The 20,224-nt window shown below is 40.1% G+C and overlaps 1 protein-coding gene and 1 non-coding gene across 2 annotated transcripts in view; both read left to right on the top strand.

Moving 5' to 3' along the window:
• Positions 1–20,224, top strand: part of LARGE1 (LARGE xylosyl- and glucuronyltransferase 1) — a 612,082-nt gene that overhangs the window by 129,448 nt on the left and 462,410 nt on the right. The window lies entirely within an intron of this gene.
• LOC130454880 (U6 spliceosomal RNA) lies at positions 19,476–19,583 on the top strand. Its single transcript, XR_008912666.1, has one exon. It is a non-coding gene; the product is annotated as a U6 spliceosomal RNA (small nuclear RNA).

The following is a 20,224-nucleotide window of genomic DNA, read 5'->3' as shown; positions in this document are numbered from 1 at the left end:
AGAGGATTATATAGAAAACCCCATATCTATCACATCTTAGATATATAATAATACATCAGTATGTTAGCCCCAAAGTTGACCTTTAATCTGTGTTTCCCTCTAAGCATCCTATTTGATGCATTTAAAGAAAAATTATTTAAGGGGCAATTAGGTGGCTTAGTGGATTGAGAGGTAGGCCTGGGGGTGGGAGATACCCTGGGCTCAAATCTGGCCTCAGTCCATTCCTACCTGTGTGACCGTGAGCAAGTCACTTAACCACCATTGCCTAGCTCTTACCACTCTTCTACCTTAGAACCATTTCAAAAGATAAAAGTTGTTTTCTTTTAATGCTTCACTGATTTTCTTGTTTTTTTCTTGCTTTGTTTTCACTACTCTATCTCTTACTCCAATGACCCCCCAACCGCCCAATTCTTTCCAATCAATCAGCATAGTCAAGTAAAACAAATCTCTACATTGATTATGTCTGATGACAGGAGTCTCATTCTGTTCTTTTGCCATCACTTCACTGTCAAGAGATGAGCACCCTGCTTCATCCTCACTCCTCTCAAGTCTTAGTCATTCATTTATATGAACCATGTTGCAAAAACTTTCAGAATTCCTTTTCTTTACAGATGGACTTATTGGTGAGCTGTACATGGAGATCTTTTTCATATCAGGTGTTGCCTACATTAGCAAATGAATGAATAAAAAAAAATCTAAGTTCTTATGTGTCAAATACTGTGCTGAGGACTGGAAATATACCCTGAAAAAAACAACCCAAAAAACCCCAAACCAACCACCAGCGCTTATGCTCTTGAAGCAGCTTAAACTTTAATTGAGGGAGACCAAAAATAAAAGGAATTTCAGCTGTAGTGGGGATAAAAACACCCAGGAGTTCTAAGCATGTAGTGGTCAGGCAGATGGCAAGGCCAGGGATGAATCCATGGGATTGAACAATACATTCATTACCCCTGTTCCCAAGGGAGGAAGAGAAAAGAAGGAGAACACAGAAAGAAAGAGATTGAGAGGGGGAGAATCAAGAGAGAGGAAGAGAATGGGAGAGGGAAAGAGGGAGAATGAGAGAGGGAGAGGGAAAGAGAGAGGGATAGAGAGGGGAGGGGGGTAGGAAGTATAGTTGTTATTGAAGCTTCATGGTGTAGTGGAAAGAATGTTTGGATTGGAGTCAGACAACCTGAGTTCAAATTCAGGCTCTATTTCCTGCTCTCTATGTTATTTTAAACAATTGCCTTCCTCTCTTAGGGCCTCCATTTTATCATCTGTAAAATGAGGTCATTGGACTTGAGGGAATTGGTCTGTATGTACCCTTCCAAGTCTAAGCCTGTGATACTCTGGACAGATTCTGTATATTCTACTTGTCCTCTCAAAATCAATGATACCATGTTTCCTCATGCGCCTAGGCTGGTAAGCAGCTTTTCCCAAAGGTACCAAGACCAATTCTCCTTGTTTCCAGCCATCTCTCCCCTCCCTCACCCCCTTCCAAGCCTACCTCTTTTCTTAGTCAAGGAGACTTAAGTAGAGTCAAGGAAGCCACTGGAAGACACCTGCCCTTTCTGTTGGTGAATATCATGCTGAAATCAGGATCCAAATGAGCCACATTTCTGCACGTTTATTTAATGAGAAAATTGAATGCAAAAGAAGAAGTTTGGAGATAATTGGACCCAGGAGGGTTATGGGGGGATTTGGAGAGGAGGTGACGAGCAGTTGATAGCCCCATAAAAAGCTCTATGATGATATACAGCATGGTTCAGCAGCTGAATGTCTTGTCTCCAAAGCACTGCTCCCCATGGTCTTTTATTCTCATACATTCTCATACATAGAATATCACTCTATTTCTCTACAGATGCAAAATAAAACCTCTGTAGAACTCATACATCTACATAAAGGTGCTCTCTCTCCCTCTCTCTCTGACTCTCTCTCTCCCTCCCTCTCTCTCCCTCTCTCTCCCTCTCTCTCTCTCTCTCTCTTTCTCTTTCTCTCTTTCTTCCTCTCTCCCCCCCGTCTCTCTGTCTGTCTGTCTGTCTCTCCCCTCTCCTCTCTTTTGCTCTCACTTTCTCCCTCTTTTCCTTACCCTCTGCCCCTTGTTCCTTCCCTTCTTCTACCTCGTCTTCTCCTTCTCTCTCTCTGTTATTGTTTCTCCCTCTTTCCCTCCCTCTTTAGCATGCTTTCCATGAAGTCTTGTAGTAATGTAGAGATAATACTAATGGCTACTATTTATAGGTATTTTGAAGCTCTAAAATACATTATGTGTCTTATGTAAGAGATGTTTTGCTTAGGTGAAGTATAGTTATTCCAAGCATTGTTATGTTATCTCTCTCTCTCTCTCTCTCTCTCTCTCTCTCTCTCTCTCTCTCTCTCTCTCTCTCTCTCTCTCTCTCTCTCTCTCTCTCTCTCTCTCTCACACACACACACACACACACACACACACACCACTGAAAGAACTGGACCATCGGTTAAATAGCATGCCCATGGTCACATCTCATACATGTATCTCTCTACTCAAACTATAGCTACCATGGTTCCGTTTACATTAATTTTATTTTAGAAATGATAAAGATTTATGGACTGGATAACTAGAAGTTGTAGTGAGCAGGATGAAATTTGATGTCAGAAAAAAAATCGAACAAACAAAACCATTTTAAAAAGCACAAAAAGAACAATAATGTTGTTAACCATAAGAGCCCTTAAAAGTGGAATGGGCTGCCTTGATAGTTGCTGGATTCTCTCTTATTTGAAGCCTCTTGCCTTCTTTAATTTTTTTTATCTATGGTGGGATTCCAATCCTGGCATCTTCTGAACATTTGTTCAGAATTCAATCAACTACATATGCTTGGAATCTTTCTATACCCCTCAAGAAACAGTATTATCCAGGGAAAGAGCACTGCAGAAAATCTGAGTTCAAATGCTGCTTCTGCTCCATCCTATTTAGCATAGTAAACTTGATGTTTCTGGGAATCAATTTTCTCATGTATAAAATACAGGAGTTGTAATCCATGACTTTGGAGATTTGTCTTTTACTAGCTGCAGCAAATCACTTAATTTCTCAATGCCTCATTTCTTCTTCAGGTCTTCATTCCCATTTGCCCTTTACTTCTAGAATGTAAGTTCCTAAAGGGCAGGGATTATTTCATTTTGGTATTTGTATCTCCAGTACCCAACACGGTTCCCTGAAACTGAATAGACATTAAATGCTTATTGATAATCTGGGAATTTTGATGTTTGGACTAGATGGTTGCTAGAGTCCTTTCTATTTCAGAATCTATCCTATATTTATACAGTACAATCTGTACTTTTCATTTAACATTCCTGAAATTCCTCCTGTTTGCAGAATTCTGGCTGTGCCAAGTCCCAGGTGGAGATACAAAGTTCATACAAGACATAGTATCTATCCTCAAAGAGCATGCAGCTCAATAGGAGAAGGTGCTGCCAACACAATTAATTACAATGCATGATATTACACAATTAAGGGAATACTCAGAGTTCACATCAATTTTACTTATTTGTTATTTAGTGTCTAAAACTAGGAGAATGATGGAAAAATATTAACAATGTAGATTAAACTTAAAATCTATCATTCCTTTTTAGAGAACCAGCTGTTAAACATTTACTACTCTCCTACTGCCTCATGCCCTCCTCCCAGCTTTCCTGTTTCATTTTGAGGATGTGATCATCTTTCTAGTCATCTAGCTTCTCAACCTTGCTAGCTCTAATCTCCCTCATCCTTCATGTTGTTATTTTCCAGATTTGTCTATTGTGACTTCTTCACATCTCACACATATGTCTCTTTCTCTACTCATACTATAGCTACCATGGTTCAGTTTACATTAATTTTATTTTAGAAATATGATAAAGATTTATGGACTGGATCATTGGAAGTTGTAGTGAGCAGGACAAAACTTGATGTCAGAAAAAAATTGAACAAACAAAAACATTTTAAAAAGCACAAAACCAACAATAATGTTAACCCCTAAGTGGAATGGGCTGCCTTGATAGTTGCTGGATTCTCTCTTATTTGAAATCTCTTACCTTCTTTAACTTTTTTAAAATTGTGAATTCAAAATTAATCCGTAATCAAAAACATTTTAAGACCCTGAGAACAGTAAAGCATGCATAATATGTACTTCTTCCACATGCAACTTTTTTAATTGCTGAAATATGTAAATATGCAAACAGTAAGGGTTTTCTTTGTCCTTTTCTAAAACAACATATCCTTCCCACTGGACACTTTTAAAAACAATGCTTTATTGATGCTATTTTCTGTTTCTGTCACTATCCTCTAACCCTCTTCTTCCCTCTCCTCTTCTTTGCTCTAAACTCTTCCTTGAAATAACTATGTATAGTCAAGTAATACCATTAAAACCTTGGCAGGGGGCAGTTGGGTGGCTTAGTGGTTAAAGAGTCAAGCCTAGAGACAGGAGGTCCTGGGTTCAAATGTGAACTCAAATACTTCCTAGATATGTGACCCTGGGCAAGTCACTTAACCCCCATTGCCTAGCTCTTACCTTACCACTCTACTGCTTTGGAACCAATACCAAGTATTGATTCTAAGACACAAGGTAAAGTTAAAAGGTTTTTTTTTTTAATACTTTGGCCATGTCTGAGAAAGCATATATACTTCTGTACCTCTCGCTAAATTATTCTTAATAGTTTTTGTATCCTAGACCTCTAGTAGTCTGGGAAAACTATGCACCCCTTCTTAGAATCATATTTTTAAGTGCATAAGTGAAATATATTTTGATATATACTAGATAATAGATGGATATATCATGGACCCCAAAGTAAGAATCCTTATTTGTCCATCACCACCTTGTATCTTAGCACAATGCTTGCCATATAGTAGGTGTATAATGGATGCCTGATGACTGATTGACAGAATGACTACATGCATATTTATTTTTGTTTATTTCTCTTGATTCTCTCCAAATCCTGCACATATACTTATCCTTGTATTTTGCAGAAGGAAACAGGCTCAGTGTATTGGTTCCAAGGCAGAAGAGTGGTGAGGGCTAGGCAATGGTGGGTAAGTGACTTGCCCAGGGTCACACAGCTAGGCAATGTCTGAGACGAGATTTGAACCCAGAAGCTCCCCTCTCTAGGTATGGCTCTCCATCCACTGAGCCACCCAGCTGCCCCCTGTTGTTATATTTTAAAGATATTAACTCCCCACCTTTCCACCCTAAGGGAGATTGATGGACAATAGCCTTAACTCGAGAACTGGTACTATAGTCCACCAGGTCATGGAAACTGGTTGAGAATTAGTTCCACTGTTAGCTTTAGAAGCCACCACAAATACTTCCCCATCAACCTACTGGAATAGAGGTTAAAGAGACCGAGGTAAATCTTCTTATTTCCTCACTCACTGAATTCTCCTGAAGGGAAATGTCAGGAAAGGAGAATAATTGAAAAATAGGGAATATTGAAGCACCAATTACTGTCCTGGATAATGAGGTTTACATGAAGGTTTCTTGTGAATTAATGGAGTGCAGTGTTTCAAGCATTGGCGTTGAACAGCTGTGCCACCTGATAAGGAGCTGTAATCTGTGGGTCCCTGGCTTAGTGTTAAAACAAAGAAGATTGAGGTCTGCTGTAGCCTTCTCTGAGTGTCCCTTCTTTTTACCTTGGCCCCTTTACTCTTCTTCCTGGAAGGATGCTCCGTGGGCTCAGCTCCATATTTGGGGCCCGGGCAGACCTGTAGGAAGGGTGGAGATGGCGGAGAAAACAAGTTGCATACTCATTTGCTAATTTGGGCTCTGCCTCCAAGCCTGATTGTTGGCAAACCACCGAATCTCCTCCTTCTGCACACCCACTGTTTTCCTCATTTGTAAAGAGGGACACTGGTTTCATGTATGTAAGCAGCCTGTATCTCCTTGCTTAAAAGGATTTGCATGCAAGAGATGGCATTGAAGACATCCTCCAGGATGTGTAGGGTTGGCAAAGATGAGTCAGTGATGTGAGGGAGAGGGAGGGAAGGATGCGATTTGGACAATCTGTAGACTTCACTGTTGTCCACAAATGCAGAACTAGGAACCAAAGGAAGACGTCCAGCCCATTGAACTGGTGCTTTTTGAACGATCCATCAGTTAACAATTATTAAACACCTTCTGTGGGTAGCTAGGTGACTCACAGTGGATAGAAAGCCAAGTCTGGAGACAGGAAATTCTGGGTTCAAATCTAGCCTCAGACACTTCCTAACTATGTGATCCTGGACAAGTCATTTAGCCCCCATTGCCTAGCCCTGACCACTTCTATTTTGCTTTGGGACTGATACTTAGCTTTGATTCTAAGATGGAAGATAAGGGTTTTAAAAAGTTAAGCACCTTCTGTGTGTCAACCCTGTACTATGTGCTAAAAAAGCAAAGACAATGGTAAAAGAACCCCTTGGCCTCCAACTCCAATCACCAAGGATGAGATTGTGGAGGGATTGGGATCTTCATATATGGAAGGTACCCTCACACTAAAACTATCATTGTTAAATCTGGATAAATTAAAAAAAAACAACAGAAAGAATAGCCTAATCATATTAGGGAAATCCAGTGAAGATACCATTAATTTCACTTCAACCACGTAATTTAGTCTTTCCATTCACTATTTGGTGGAGGCTGAGATTCATTTCCTAACTCATCCATTTTGATAGCAGAAATAGAAATAGTTCACATTTAGTTAGTGCTTTACAAGTTATAAAATGCTCTCCTCATTTGCAACCCTGTGATGGAGTAATATAAACTGTAATATTTCTGTTCTAGTTGAGGAGGCAGGGTAGAATTGTGGCCTGAAGTCCAGTCTCTTGAGTCAAGAAGATCTGGGCATAAGCTTTGCTTTTGGCTTGTCTGATTTGGAATGTTCCAATATGGGCTCTCTTCTGGAAATCCCAATAAACTGGAATTTCTCCCCACCTTCTGGAGACAATAGGAGGAGCTGTGAACAGACCTAGATTCTCTTAAGTAGACCTGGAGTCAGAAAACCATGAGTTCAAAGACTCTTAACTCAGGCCAAGTCTCTTAGCTAAAGGCAGATGAAAACAGTACCTACCTCCCAGGCTTGTTGATGAGAATCAAGTGAGATAGTATTTGTAAAGTTCTTTGCAAACCTTAAAGTACTAATAAATGTGAGCTATTGCTATGATAAGAAAATTATAATTATTAGGAATTATTATTATAATATCACTAAACAGCTTTGGGGACTCAGATTAAAGTAATTCTCCCTCATTGTTGGTTTTAGAGAAGAGGCAGGGAAGAGCTATTTGTTGGAACTTGATCTAGAAGAGAATCTTAGTCAGGTATTGGAGTAAATGGCCTTCCAGGTCTCTTCTAACCACTTTGTGATTCTGAACATTTTATCTGTCTCATTAGAATGTAAGCTCATGGAGGGCAGTGATAGTTTTCATGTTTTCCTGTTTGTATCAGCAGCTCATTAAAAAAAAAAAACAACCCTTACCTTCCTAGATGAGTGACTCTGGGCAAGTCACTTAACCTCCATTGCCTAGCCCTTACCACTCTTCTGCCTTGGAACCAATATACAGTATTGATTCTAAGATGGAAGGTAAGGGTTAAAAAAAAAAAAACACACAAATCCTCATCTGTTATAGAATTGGTACTAAGTATTGGTTCCAAGGCAGAAGGAGCAGTAAGGGCTAGGCAATGGGGGGTAAGTGTCACATAGCCTAGGAAGTGTCTGAAGACAAATTTGAACCCAGGACCTCCCATCTCCAGGTTTCACTATCTACTGAGCCACCTGGCTGCCCCTGTATCCCCAGTTCTTAATTCAACATCTTTCACATAGGAGATACTTAATACATTTTTTGTTAACTTGTTTCCCTTCCCTTCTCTCCATCATGGCATATTTATATTATATATAGTCTATATTTATTTACCTTTGAACATGTTAAGTAGAAGTTACTAGAGGCTAGGGAATGCTCCCTTTTTTGCCCTTTTATATCCATTATTTAGCCTAGCACTAATGGACATAATAGGCACTTAATACTTGGTGGCTGATCCCTTCTCATGAAGAATTCATTCCTTATAATTCATTCTCATGAAAGACGTTGTTTTCCAGACCCTTAGAAATGGGAACCCCTGGGCCAAATGTCCTGCGTGCCTGCCGAAGAGTTCTATCCTTGAGTGAAAATCTTCTCTCATTAAAGTAGCACCTCATGAGAAAGCCCAGTTTGGTCATGTCTTCACTCATTTCACTAAATTGCATTTTATTAATGTGTGTGAATGTACTGATTCTCGGGCTGCTGTGCTAATGACTGATAATTGCTTTAATGAGCTATTTGTAAAAGAAAAAAATATATATACAATATAGGAATGAAGTCAGACCCTCACTGCAGCTGGAGGTTTTTTTGCCTTTTGCCTTTTTGTTTTTGTGAGAAGCAGCCTTTGTAAACAGTTGTAACCTAGGAATAGCTAACTAGACCTTATTTTTCTTTTATTCTCTATCTCTCTGTCTCCTATCTCCCTCTCCTTCCCCTACCTCTCTCCCCCCTCCTCAGAGTTGACTTTTGCATCACCTTTTTTTAAAAAAGCAGCCAAAATTTTTTATTAAATTTTATTATATATACCAAGCATTTTGCTAGAAACTGGAATAGGAAACCAAAGAGGAAACTGCCCTTGACCTCAAGGAGCTCATATCCTACTCGGGGGAGATAGTGTGTTCATAGTTCCATGAATACAGGACATGGATAAAATATTGCAATTGACAGTGGCATCTCTCTCTCCTCTACCAAGGAAAGAAGCAAACTGTCTTTTGTATGGAAGAATGAAAAAAGCCAGGGAGGGTGGGGGAAGAGGCTAATCTATCATGTCAATTGTAGCTTACAATCTACCAGGCCCTTCTTAAAGAGTTCGGTGTGAGGACCAAATGTGAATTGGAGGAGGAGGAAGGGGAGAGAGAGAGAGAGAGAGAGAGAGAGAGACAGACAGACAGACAGACAGACAGACAGACAGAGACAGAGAGACTGAGACAGAGAGAGATAGAGACAGACAGGACAGAGAGAGAGAGTGAGAGTAAGAGAGAAAGTGAGTGAGAGAGAAAGAGAGAGAGAGAGAGAGAAGAGGAGTGAAGAGTAGAAATGAAAGAGAGAGAGATGGAAAGGGCAGAGAGAGGAGGGGAGAAGAGAGGAAATCGCCTCTATGTCAAAGGAATTTCTTTCCTCTGACTATGCTACTCTAGTACCCAGTTCCTGGCCCATCTTCTTTGATTTAGTGTGTCCTGTTGGGTGCCTGTTAAATAGTCAGAATGCAGCAAGATGTTAATTGGTTCACTTAAGGGACACCAGAGATATCTAGCATGGAGCCCCCAACCATTAGTGTTTACAGCAGTGTTACATTTTCCTTCCAATGTTATTTTCTGAGATTTATTCCCATATGTGCTAAAGAATGATACCCTTCAACAAGAGCAGAATTTGCCTGGCTAGGTCACATAAGCCATTAGCATTCAGCAATCTGACTCAATGGAGCTAGTTCTTCCTTATTAGCTCAAGCTTGTGATGAATTCCAAATGGGTGGGTACTGAAAGATGCCTCTAACTCAACGGAAGACATATTGGTGAAGGGAAGATCCAAAAGAATAATGGCATGTCCCCAGTTTTTGAGACTGTAGACAAACAACATCTGTGTGAACCTCAGTGTTTCACTTTGCTTTAATTGGATTCGGGATGAGGCGAGTGGTCACAATCAGATCACCAGCATCCCAGAGCTCCTTGATGCTGGGTGATTTCACTAAGGACCGGCGCCTGAGCTCCCCAGGCTTTTCTGTGTTTGACAGCTGACTTGGCCGATAGTGTTTGCATGGCGAACAGGACTTTTGCAGAAGGCATATGGTCTTGTTTATTTCCTGTCAGTCTTCTGGATCCCATAGCTTGAAGACATTTCCCTATTGTCAGACATGAGCACTGACAATGGGACTTGCTCTTGAGGTCTCTTGTTCTTAATTTCTGTGATAAGCAAGCATGTGAGATGGTGAAAATGGGACTTACCCAAATCAAATTATCCTATGAAACTCACTCAACTGCATTGACTCCCTAACTTATTCCCTTGGTCACTAGTCCACCCTAAGCATCATCAAGCCTTTCTTAAGTAGACAAGCATGTTGATATCCCCCTTCGTGATCCTGCTGGGGTTCCAAAGTACTTGCATGGAAGACTTTCTTTGTTTCTCCATCTCTATCTTCTCCTCTCTGGAAGCTAGCTAGGGGAACTTGAATTTGAATCCCCCACTTCTGATCTTTATTAGCTGTGTGACCATGGAATAGTCTCTTAAACCTCTCAGATCTCCAGTACTTTAATCTGCAAATGAGGATAAAGTATGTCACAGGATTACTATGAGGATGAAAGAAAATACTTGTATGAGAATTCCTCCTACTCCTCTTCCTCCTATTAATTGCTTAGCAGTCCAAAAATATATCAGGCCATTTTAGAGATGATTTAGACAATTGGGATGAAGAGCATTGTCTTAAAATACAGAATGACAGACTGGAAAGAACGTGAAAGCATTTGATGTTACACTCAGGAGAGACCTTGGAGGTCCTACAATGCTAAACATAAGCAATAGATGGGCCACCATAGAACATAGAATCTGAGTAGAAGGATGATGAATTCAGGTCAATTCATTATGCCTTTATTAAATGCCTGCTAAGTGCTAGACACTGTAGCTACAGGGACCAAAGTAAAACAGTCCTTTCTTTCAAGAAACTCCTAGTGTATTGAAAAAATAATTTGCAAATGAGAAAATATATTATACTGAATAACAATAAAGACATTTTGGTGTGGGATAGTACTAATGATAAAGCACATGTAGATGGGGCTTGGAGGGATGGGAAGCACTTCACAAACATTCAAAGCTACTTTCAATTCTATATGGTTAATATTATGGCATTATTTTCCCTATTTCACAGATGAGAAAACCAAGGCAAAGAGAGGTTAACTGACTTGCCCAGGTTGCAGTCCCTCAGGGCCTGAGGCACATAGCTAATGTCAGGCAGATTTTGAATCCAAGGATCAAGACTTCAAATCCAGTGCTCTTAACTGTTAATTTTTTTTCTCCCAAAAGTTTAACTTAAAGCACTTTCCCTTTGGTTTTAGAGTTCCTCAGTCACCAGTATTCATCAGAAACTGAAATCTTTCGCCCCCTTCCTTCCCTTCTTCCCCCTTTACCTGCTAAACTAGCCAGAGTAATTGTTCAAGGCCTTCCTTGCCATAGGATAAGTCACTTGAATATCTGAGGCAAATGAGGCACACATTTCAGCTGCTGATGCTAAGATTCCTCCCTGCCCTTCGTTCCACCCTCCCCTGCCCTCCAGCAAATTCACTGTCTTCTTCCCATTTTTGAATGGTTTGCAGTGGGAATAAGTCAGTAGGAGTCAGCACTTGTGGGCCGGAGAAGCCACATTATCACTTTTATTTTTGGCTATGCCTGGGGTCAGAATTTCTTTTATCCTCATCTTACTGCCACTATAGCAAATATGGCCTCATTTCCATGCTTCCAGAATGATCAGGCCATTCCCCTTACTTTTTTTTCTTAAATTAAAAGGCTGGTATTGCTGCTAACCTTAGCATCTTTGCATTTGTACCTATTATTCATTAATCTTTCAGAATTATCTGAGCTCTGATGAATCAGGTATAGATTCCATAATGGGTTCTAGAGCTCTTCTCACTATCTTGCATAGTAATAGCAATGATAACAATCACAATGATAAATTACCTTACCTTCTGTCTTATAATCAGTACTGTACAGGACTAGGCAATGGGATTTAAGTGACTTGCTCAGGGTCTCTCTGGATCTGGCTCTCAATCCACTGAGCAAAGTAGCTTGCATTTCTTTCATGCTTTAAAGTTTCCAAAGTACTCATCATACACTATTTCATTTGATAACAGCACTGGGAGTAGGTACTATTTTTTTAAACCCTTGCCTCCTAGCTTAGAAGCAATACTGTGTATTAGTTCCAAGGCAGAAGAGTGGGAAGGGCTAGGCAATGGTGGTTAAGTGGCTTGCCCAGGGTCACACAGCTGGGAAATGTCTAAGGTCAGATTTGAACCCAGGACTTCATGTCTCTGGACCTGACTCTTAATCCACTGAGCCACCCAGCTGCCCCTTTGTAGGTACTATTATTATTCACATTTTGTAGCTGAGAAAATTGATGATGAGAAAGTTGGAGTTAACTTGTCTTGGGTCACACAGCTGGTAAATATATTAGGGAGGATGTGAACTCAACTCTCACTTGTCTCCCAGCCCAGCACTCTACCCACTATGCTGTATAGCTGCCCATGAAAATATGTATCCATCTGTCTATCTGTCTGTCATTCTATCTATCTATCTATCTATCTATCTATCTATCTATCTATCTATCTATCTATCTATCTACTGATCTCTCTATCTATCCATCCATCTTATCTATCATCTATCTATCTATCTATCTATCTATCTATCTATCTATCTATCTATCTATCCATCCATCTATCTATCTGTCTGTCTGTCTGTCTGTCTCTCTATCTATATCTATCTATCTACCTGTATAGCTGTCTATCTATCTGTCTATCTACCTGTCTTTCTGTCTGTCTATCTATATCTATCTATCTATCTATCTATCTATCTATCTATCTATCTACCTGTCTTTCTGTCTGTCTATCTATATCTATCTATCTATCTATCTATCTATCTATCTATCTATCCCTGTTTTTAGGAGATAAAGGCTTATTATGTCTGGAAGCCTAAAGACTTCCTGGCAGAGGACTACTGTGACCTCCCATTCCTCCCTTTCCTTGACTTAGCAAGTTCCTGGTCTATTTTGCTCCTGCTTCTCTGGCTTTTCTAGATCACCATCTCTCTTGAGCCTTAACCCTTCTAGGCCAAAAACTTCTACTTTCTTGAACAAATCTTCATGGGACGTGACTTCTATGCTCTTCAAGGACAGGTTTTATCATCTACTTTACCTATTAAAAATCTTGGAAATTTGATGGGCATTCATGGAAAGGGCATCATGAAATGATATTAGTGGTGAAAGATTTAAGGCAGGGATATCAAATACATGTCTGCGGGTCATATGTGGTCCATTATATTCCTGAGTACAGTCTGAACTAGTTCAAAATGTAATTGGAAGGGCAGCTAGATGGCACAGCATCAGGCCTGGAGTCAGAAGGACCTGAGTTCTAGTCTGGACTCAGATACTTCGTAGCTGTATGATTGTGGGCAAGTCACTTAATTCCTATTTCTTAGCCCTTGCCACTCTTCTATCTTAGAAAGGATACAGACAATTGAGAAGACAGAAGGTAAAGTTCTTTTTTAAAATAATTGGGAAATAGTTAACAAAATAAATACAAAACACAATAAAATATCAATAATATTACATTTTAAAACTCAGTCAATAACTCAGCCCTTAGGGATCCTTATGTATAAATTGGCAGTCCCCATTTCTGTTTGAATTTCATACCACCAGTTCAAGGGATTCCCTTTCCATCCATGTTGGCAGTACACAGCTGGATTTTGAGGTAGAAATCTCTGAGTTCCAATTCTGTCTGTGATGTAAGATTGGTGACTGTGGACTGGTCGAGGGACATCTCTGAATCTCAATTTGTCCTCATTTGTAAAATCAGTATGAAAATTTTCAGATGTAATCCATAGGCTTTGCTGAGTGAAAGAAAACTCCAGATGTCAGTTGTGCTGCTGCCTAGTGTCAGGTGTGTGTACCAACTCAACAATAGAGGATTCTCTGCCAACAGGGCCCTGTTCAGGGGTCACTTACTGACCTTTATGTATGTTATTCATAATTCTTAAGTCAATGCCATTATCTCCATTATTTGAGGGCTGAGGAAGCTGAGGACTGGGGCACAGTAAGGATGACTTACCCAAGTTCACTTAGAAAGTTAGCGGCAGAGCCAGGGCTTCAAATATCTTGACTTCCAGACCAGTGTTTTCCCCTACACCATTCAGCCCTGGGGAAATCATGCTATTTTAACTCAAACGTTTTCTTGAGAAAAGATGGCATAATCTGTCAAGCCTTGACAAACGACAGGCAGATGATATGCAAATACTTGGAGGCCTCTTGTGGTTTTCACACACCTGGATGTGCCCATGGGGAAAACATTGTTGAGGACATCCATGTCAGGCATAAGTTATCTTCATCCTTTCTGATGTAACATATTTGGACTCTATTTCTCTCCCAGTGTTGATAAATATATTTCCAGCTGTTATCTCAAGAAGGAGAAAAGGTAGGTAGGTAGATATATGTGACAAGGAGAGAAAGAGGAGGAGAAGGAAGGAGAGAGAAATAGAAGGACTATTGGGGATAACCTAATACCTCTGTGCCCCAGTTTCCTCATTTGTAAAATGAAGGAGTTGGATTCAGCAACCTTTAGGTCCCTTCTAGCTCTATAACTATGTTCTTATGATCTCCAACAACCTAAAAAGTCTTAAGGGTATTAAAATGTTCTAAATATCTTATGGGTTGTAGAAAAAAATATTCTTTTTGCACCCCCACCCCCAAAAAAATAAATGGGCAAAATAGCTGAGAGATATATTCTGGCTCATTAATGGAGTGGGAATCATTCTAACAGTTCGAACTATCTTAATGAATAGGCTGCCACAAGATAGTACAAGGGAGCTTTCCAGTGAGTATATGAGCACTTGGGGCGGGAAGGTAGGAGGTGGGAAAGAAATTCTTTGCTCAGATCTGGTTTGGACTATATAGTTTTGGAGATCCTTTCCAGCTCTGGGATTCTGTAATCTGCTCCATCCCTCTCATGTTACAAATAAGGAAACTTTGGATTGGAGAAAGGATGTGACTCATACAAAGTCATGTAACAAGAAAGTAGCTGCCCTATACAAAACTTGGAAATTAAGTCTGTGTTTTTTCTGCAGAGAATGCTGCTTCTATCCCAATTTTTCCTTTGTTCTTCTCTTTAATCTTGCTTATTAGGGATATTTACATGCAAATAAAGAAGGTTCTCTTTCATGATTAGAATATCAGGGAGGGAGTCAGGAGTTGTGCTCTTCAGAAGAAAAGCAGGGCTTGCCTTCTTGAGGTAATCAAGTAGCTAAAGTGTTAAGGAAAGAGGAAAAATTGCATACATTATAAGTGGAGTTGAAAAAAAAAGGATTCTATTTAAAGCATGAGGTTTTCTTTATTTCTTTCTGAAAGGAATAAATGACAGGAACAATTCATATTCCAGCTTTGCCTGGACCTGAGGTCAATGAACACTCTAATTTCTGAGTTAGATTAGACCTGTTGGCCTCTCCTTTTTCACAAAGCCATTGTAGCATCAAACAAAATCCATTTTAAAATTCAGATTTAAATACAAACGAGGGCAAGGCCAAGGCATTAAAAAAAAAACCTCGTGCAATGAAGTTTCTTTCTATCTCAGTAGGTATCCTTCCTGCCAAAGGAGAGCTTAGCTTTATTTGGTCCTTCTTAATTTAAACTTGAACAAATTGAATAGACCTTTTCAGATGGTGGGGAGGCTTTCTCCCCTCAATCTCCACTTTTTTTTTAAGCCCCAGATTCTTTAAACAGATATGGCTAAGGACAGGTAAGTAGCTTAGTAGATTGAGAGCCAGACCTGGAAATAGGAGTTCCTAGGTTCAAATCTGATCCCAGATATTTCCCAGCTCTGTGACTCTGGGCAAGTTACTTGATCCCCATTGCCTAGCTCTTATCACTCTTCTGCATTGGAATCATTTCACAATATTGATTCTAAGATGGGAAGTAAGGGGTTAAAATAAACTAACCAACAAACATGGCCACAGTGGTGCAAGGAGAGGACTGTGGTTTTGGCATTTCTGTGAACAGAATCTGTCTCTCTTCATTGCTCTGGACTGCTAATTCTAACATAATAATATTATCACCCAGCTGACTCAAGATGTGTTAAGTACTTGGTAAACACCTAATTAATCTTCATGGCATTTCTGTGAGATAGATTGGCCAACCATTTACCTTCTCTAGACCTCATTTTCTGCTTTTCTTAAAGGAAGGTGTTGAGGAGGGAGAGAGGAGGAGACAGTCAGACAGAGAGGCAGACAGGGGGAGAGAGAGAGACAGAGACAGAGAGAGAATGAGAAAGAGAGAGTGGGAGAGAGGAGAGAGAGAGGGAGAGGGAAAGAGAATGAGAGAGACAAAGAGAGAGGTAGGGAGAGAGACAGAGACAGAGAGAGAGAATGAGAGAGACAGAGAGACAGAGACTGACACAGAGAGAGAGAAAGAAAGGGTGGGAAAGAGGAGAGAGAGAGACAGAGAGACAGAGAGAGAGAATGAGAGAGACAGAGAGACAGAGACTGACAGAGAGAGGGAGAAAGAAAGGGTGGGAAAGAGGAGAGAGAGAGAATGAGAGAATGAGAGAGAGACAGAGAGAGAGGGAAAAAAAGAAAGGTTGGGAGAGAGGAGAGAGAGAGAGACAGACAGACAGACAGACAGACGGGGAGGGGGGAGAGAGAGACCCCTCAGGTGTGCACATTACATTAACTATGATGCTTTTCAAGGTCAAAGCCACATGGCAAAACATGAAAGCCACAGGATTCAGAGCCAAGAGAACAAGGTTCTCATGTCAGCTCTCCTACTATCTTACCTGTGTGACTGACCTTGGGCAAACTGCCTCAATTTTCTGAACCCCAGTGTTTATAAGATGGTTTAGAGCAGGGAGGGACTTCTCAGATTATTGAGTCCAACTTCCTCATTTTACAGATTGGGAAATTGACTGACTTGCCGAGGGTCACCTAAGAAGAAATAAGAATTTGAGGCAGACTTTGAACAAAGGTCCATGTAATTCTAGATCCTTATCTACTAAACCGGGGGTTGTCAAACTAAATCTCCTGGGCCAAATTTGACCCATTGCCTATGAGAAGCTAAAAATGTTCACTTGTTTGTTTTTTTAAATAAGATTTTATTGGATTTAAATATGTGTGTGTAATGACAGTATTGAACTTAATGACCTCTGAGAATGTTTTCAGCTCATATTTTCTTGATGTCATACATTGCTGGGGAGTTGGAACTGGTTCTGAAGATACAGTTTGCCACCAGAGTGGGGAGACCCATTAGGGTTAGCCCTTCATGGGTGGGAGTCCACTTAACCTTCAGAAATGCAAAGATCCCAAGTCTATGAGACCAGGAGGGTGGACTTTATAACCTCTAAGGTGTCCTTGGCTCCTAAATATGTGACAGCGTCATCCCAAATTTAGGGGTTGTCTGGGGGGGGGGATTGGGAGGGCATAGTGTAATCCCCTCCCATCAGCAACCAACTTTCTCAAGTTGTAATCAGTTTGCCAAAAGGTCATTATTTCTTCTAAGGAACAAAGGACATGGACCTTGTCATAGCTGTTTTTCTCAACTTTCTAGTCTTTTTAAAAGTTTATTTCTAGGTTTGTAGCTGTGTTCAAAGAAAATATAATCTTTAGTCCTGAGTTTGTTATCTCCTTATATGTCCTGCACCCCTCTGGCAATCAGGGGAAGCCTGCAGACCCTTTCTCAGAACAGTATTTTTAAATGAATAAAACAAAATGCACAGAATTACAAAGGAAACTAATTAGTTATATATAGTTATCAAAATATCAAGAAAGAAAAAAAAAGTTCACTGATGCCCAGGTTAGGAGCCTGTTCTGATTGATTGCAAAAGCAATGCTAATTAAGAGTTATAGGAGCTATTGGGATATAGGCTAGGACTAGGAATGTCAGACCCTGCTGTCCCCTCACATCTCCTCAATCTAGAGTGCTTTGTCCAGTTCTGGGTACTATCTTTTAGGTAGAAAGAAATAATTGGGCCTCAGACACTATCTAGCTGGTTGATCCTGGGCAAATCACTTAACCCCTACTGCCTAGCCCTTACTGTTCTTCTGCCTTGGAATCAGTACTTAGTATCTATTTTAAGATGAGGTTAAGGTTTTTGCTTTTAAAAAAGGAAGGAAGGAAGGAAGGAAGGAAGGAAGGAAGGAAGGAAGGAAGGAAGGAAGGAAGGAAGGAAGGAAGGAAGGAAGGAAGGAAGGAAGGAAGGAAGGAAGGAAGGAAGGAAGGAAGGAAGTCATTGAAGGAAGGAAGGAAGGAAGTCATTAAGTGAGTAGAAGATGTTCAGAGAAGTGTAACTAGGAAGTTATGGAGTCTAGAGCTCATGCCACATGCTGATTAGCAGGTGAAGAAACTGGGGAGGTTTCACTTGGATAACACGATTAAGAATAAAATATGATTTTGTGTATAAATAAGAATGAGGCAGTTCAGTGGGTAGTAGCTAAGTGGATAGAGTTCTGGGCCAGAAGTCAGAAAGACTCATCTTCCTAAGTCCATTTTATCTAGCCTCAGACACTTACTAGTTATGTGACCCTGGAAAAGTCACTTCACCTTGGTTGCCTCAGTTTTCTTATCTGTAAAATGAGCTGAAGAAGGAAATGGCAAACCACTCCATTAAACTTTGCCAAGAAATCCCCAAATAGGATCATTAAGATTCAGACATGATTGAAGAATATCAACAATTGTACCAGGCACTGTGTTAAATATTTTGGAAACAAACAAACAAACAAAAAGGTCAAAGATGATCCTTGTATTCTTTGGGAGCTCAAAATCTGATATTCCTTTCTGATGTGCTACACTGACCAATAATTCAAGCTGTTACCAAATAGAATGAGCTGATTTGGGAGGGATGTTTCCTGATTCAGAGGATTTTTCAGGTTGTTGGATCCTCCCTTAAATGGGTTTGGAGCAGTGACCTTTGTGAGTTCTTTTCCTACTCTGAAACTCCATGGTTCTATGAGGTTGATAGAGGTGTGACCTCTAGATAAGTTGGGTCTTAGTATTATTTACAAGACTTGTTCCTTAGTCAGTAAAAGAGTCTATCTAAACCTTGTAGATTCTCTCTTAAGGGAATGTAATTCATGGTCAATAAAAAAGTTATTACCATCTGGATTTGGCAGAGTGTGCCAAGTGTTCACCTTCGAAGGGCATTTCTTCTTCTGTGTGCATTTTAAAGGGGAGATAGAGAACAGAAATGACAAGTAAAACTACTAGAGATGATGAAATCAATATTCTGGATATGTGCCCCTAACAAAAAACAGATTGGAAATTTGTGGAAGTAGCTCTCAAGTGTCCTTTGTGGATATTTTGTTTGTTTGTTTTGTGGATAGTTAGGAGACTGAGATATCTGATTAGCAGATGTTGAAAAATTTTCCCTTAAAGCTCTAGTTTTACTAATAGCCTGGATAAACGTGGATAGTTGATCCAGCTCCTAGAACTTATCTATTCTCTCATAATGTCCTTTATTTCTCTTGCTCTGTCTTTGCTCAATCATTTTTTATGCCTGAAAAGTGATACCATCTGAGTCAGTCCTTTTTTACCCTATAGTTGGCAGACATAAAAGAAGCCACAGCCATTGACTGCATCCCAGGCCATCACCAGGCATCCTGACTTTTATCTTGCCACTGAACTTTGATGACTTTGGGAGCGTGAATGAGGCTGATAACTGTGCATCTCAGCCTCACTTAAATCAGCACAAGTCAAAAGACATCACCAGTGGTGTTCATTTTGGCAGCGTATATGCTCAAATTTGAATGACACAGAGAAGATCTGCATGGCTTCTGAGCAAGGAAGACACACAGTAGACATCACCAGCAATGTCATTTTGGCCCTTTTCAAGTATGAAGGACAACCACCACCAACTATAGCTGCTGAAAATCCATCACAACTCTATATAATCCTCCTACGATACTCCTTTGGGTATTATTCTTCAAATGTCTCACATTGTTATCAAATTGTTTTAGGTGGAGAAAGAAATTAATGTGCAGTCCATTGAGACAAATACCAAAGTAGAAGTAGCTCTGGACTTGGATTTGAGGCTTGGCCTGAATTTCTACCATCAACATTTATCCTAGTTACATGACTGTTGAATAAGTCACTTAACCTCTATGGCTCTGTTTCCTCACCTGTAAAATGGGAATAATGACATTTATACTACCTATCTCACTGGGTGATTGTGGGGGGAAAGTGTTTTGTAAAATTTAAAGGGATTGAAAAATGTGAGTTATTATCCATCAACAGCTTGAAATACTTCATGGTCAGAAAATATTCTTCCCAAGTCAGCTCGTTCCTTTTGAAGGCTGCTCAGATAATCAGGCAGTGAGATATAATGGAAAATGTTACATTTGGAATGAGAAAACAGGAATCTGAATTAAGTCTCTGTTTATGGTTATGGGCAAGTAATTTAACCTCTCTGAGACTCAGTAGCCTCATCTGTAAAATGAGAGGCAGAGTTGTGGAACTGCTAG

This window comes from Monodelphis domestica, chromosome 5 (assembly GCF_027887165.1).
Source record: "Monodelphis domestica isolate mMonDom1 chromosome 5, mMonDom1.pri, whole genome shotgun sequence".
Classification (NCBI taxonomy): domain Eukaryota; kingdom Metazoa; phylum Chordata; class Mammalia; order Didelphimorphia; family Didelphidae; genus Monodelphis; species Monodelphis domestica.
The sequence above is the reverse complement of the archived record's forward strand: the minus strand, read 5'-3'. Positions and strand labels throughout refer to the sequence as shown.